Raw genomic sequence first — 3,106 nt, 5'->3', positions numbered from 1 at the left:
TACTTTCTCACATGTGTACATTGAGTATTCTAGCTGTACTTGACCCTTGTGCCATTTTTCATTCATTCTATGTCTTTACAATTATTCCTCTCTGGTTTCAACTTCCTGATAGTCATTCTGTTAAACTGTCTGCTCCTACTTTGAAAGGTTTATATACATTCCATGGAGTTTCAATTCTGCATATACTTGAACTGATGTCAGCTTATATTTCCATAATTCATTCATCTGAAGTAACAATTTGCAAGCCTGGAGACATGAAGCACCTAGACCTGATTTTATTCCCCTCCATTTGGAAGATTAATCTGTAGTCAACAAGAAAGTTTAAAAATGGCTGAGAATGTATTCCTATGGCTTTGTAAAGTGGTTTGTGATTATTTTATTTTACATGGGATAATATTTTCTACTACCTATGAGTTTTGGAAAAAGAAGAAAACTAAAATTTACTACTGTAGAGGAATATGATAGAGAAAGAAGACAGATTTTATGTTTGTCAAATCTCTGATGAGTACCCATATTCAAGACTTAAAGTCATATTTCTTACTATGTTAGACAGATAGGGAAAACATAAAACACCATATGATAGGGCAACTATTCATGACTTTTTAAAAAGTATTTTTTATGTGATGAAATTTACTTTATTAGCTAATGTTTTGGTTTGAAATATGTGAGGCTGATCTATTTAACAAATTTTCGAAAGCATCTACTGAAAAACACAAATGGTGAGGGGTCCTATTTCTTCACTTTAATGAATGGTTGAACCTGTTTGGCATTAGTGCTGGGTAAATAAATCAACTCTATTTTAACTTGCTCCCTACACTTGAAAAACTAGTAATGTCACTAAATATCATCTACTTGTAAAGTGTTATTTTGGCAAATGTGTTTTTAAAAGTTTATTTGAAAAGGAATATACTTTCAGGAGATTAAATGTAGGTTATCATTGGTTTGAGAATGACAACCTTTTTACACTATAGAACCAAGTTTGACTGAAGTACTAGTGTTTTGAAGCAATAAGGTTCTTCTCAATCAATGTTTTTTCTGAATTATATTTGAACTGTATGACAAATATTCCTAGCATTGGTAGATCAATTATGGATCTATCTTTCCAGGAACTATTTTTTGGCCTGATGATGCTGGACTGAAATCATTCATTAATCATTAGAAGAGGGGTATTACAAATCATTTTGTGACATTTGTGGTCTTGTTCACTCCTACGGGATGGTCATCTGAAAATAGAAAGTTTGAATTACTGTACTTTCACATTTTGTGATTTCATATTGCATTTTAAGTTGCCTTGCATTTCCCAAGTGCTTACTGCTAATTCCTGCATTTTAAGGAATTGGGCCCCTGAAATATAGGAAATGAGAAATTAAGATGGGTCTTCAATTACTTTCTGTTGGTATGTTGCATGGGCCTCGGTGAGATCTCTTGCCCTAGTTATTTGATGATGCAGGTAACTGGGACGTGGGATCCTAGGACCCATGGATCCTGTGGAAGAATAATACCTTTTAGACATCATATCAGCAAAATTTGAGTATAATCAGTAGCAATGCTTCAGAAATATGGAGAAAAACAGTTTGGGACCAGCGAGTTAAAACAATAAACAGAGCAGCAGAGTAAAATCCCTTATAGAATAAAGAAAACAACATTGTTTTTTTTACCATGTGAACTCAGAAACCAAGAACAATTAGAAGGTATCACAAGTTTATACTGAAAACATTGCATTGATACTTTTTATATTCTAATATATATTCTAATCCTGATTATTTATATTCCAATCTATTTATTGTAATAAATATCAATTAATTTGTCAAATTATAAATTAATTCCAGTAAGATTCACTGTGTGAAATATAAAATCAGCACATAAATATAAATATATAAGTATATATAATATAAGAAAATGCTTTGCATTGTTCTCTTGTGGTTAAGGTAACAAAGGCAACTGTTTTAAAATATTATTCCATTACCTCTACCTCAGTGTTTGGTAGAATTAAACTTAAAGCTTTACCGTTCGGAGATGTACAGCCTAGAGGCAAAAGGAAACACTGTGATTAAAACATTACCAACTTAGGGCCTAATAACAAGGAGAAACATATGGACTTCTCCTGGAGCCTCCTGAGTAGATAGGATTACAGGCATGAGCCATCAGCGCCTGGCTTAGTCTGAACAGTTCTGTCTGAACTGTTCATCACTTTATGATCCTTTGTAACTAAGATTAGTTTTGCTCCAATAAGACAATCTATGCTGTCAGGGTAAGATATTCTGGTAGGTCTGTTCTTACATGGAGCAAGGGTAAAGGGTCAGGCAGACATTTGTGCCAGTAAGACCTCATTTGGGAAATTTTAAGCTGCAGAAGTTTAGAAGTAGCTCTTAAGCAAGGCTTACTTTGAATCCATTAGCTCCACAAAGCTAAATCAGTTAAAAAATAAGTACTTGAAAATCCATCACCTTTGGACCTAGCTATGAAGGCTTCAAAGTATGATCAAATTTCAAATGAAAAAGACTTAAAATAGTTATTGACAAAAAATTGCAAATGTGAGCAATTGAACAAACAATATAAGTTTTTTCCACCATACACAGAATTTTGCAGAAATAAGATGAATAGCAAATTTGGGAACAATATGTTTCCTGGTTGCAAATAGGCAACCAAGGATATATGCCTATCTTAAGTTTGCATCATTAACTATGTAAACTTAGAAGATACTACATGCTTCAGCAGCATGTCTACCTGAATTACAATACAGAGATTAACATGGCTTTTGCACAAGGATGATATGAAAATTTGTGAAGTATTCCATATTTTTCATTCTTCAGATGCAAGAAATGAAAAACAGTTATGAGAGTTCTGGGAAGATGGCGGAGGAGAAGCTGGAATCTGAACAAGCTCTTGCATAGAAAGCAGTTTTAGAGTTCCAGTGAACAGTCCTAAGCCAGAGAATCACACCAAGTGTGCCATCACAGGACAGAGAGTTAGACAAGAGAGGGGAAGCCAAGACAAGGAGACACATCTGAGCACCTACCAGCAGCCTCTGCGGCGGCGGCAGGGTTGCAGCGGCGACTGCAGCCGCGGCCATACCTGAGTGCTCACACAGAGAGTCCGGGATGAA

At 34.9% G+C, this 3,106-nt stretch overlaps 1 pseudogene; it reads left to right on the top strand.

The window, feature by feature from the left end:
- The first annotated feature begins 2,706 nt into the window (after positions 1–2,706).
- On the top strand, positions 2,707–2,803 carry LOC122127415 (annotated as a pseudogene).
- The last annotated feature ends 303 nt before the right edge of the window (positions 2,804–3,106 follow it).

Source organism: Dipodomys spectabilis, unplaced genomic scaffold, assembly GCF_019054845.1.
Source record: "Dipodomys spectabilis isolate Male_0828 unplaced genomic scaffold, ASM1905484v1 ptg000300l, whole genome shotgun sequence".
In the NCBI taxonomy this organism is placed as follows: domain Eukaryota; kingdom Metazoa; phylum Chordata; class Mammalia; order Rodentia; family Heteromyidae; genus Dipodomys; species Dipodomys spectabilis.
Note: the sequence above shows the minus strand (reverse complement) of the source record. Positions and strands in the feature narration are given on the sequence as shown.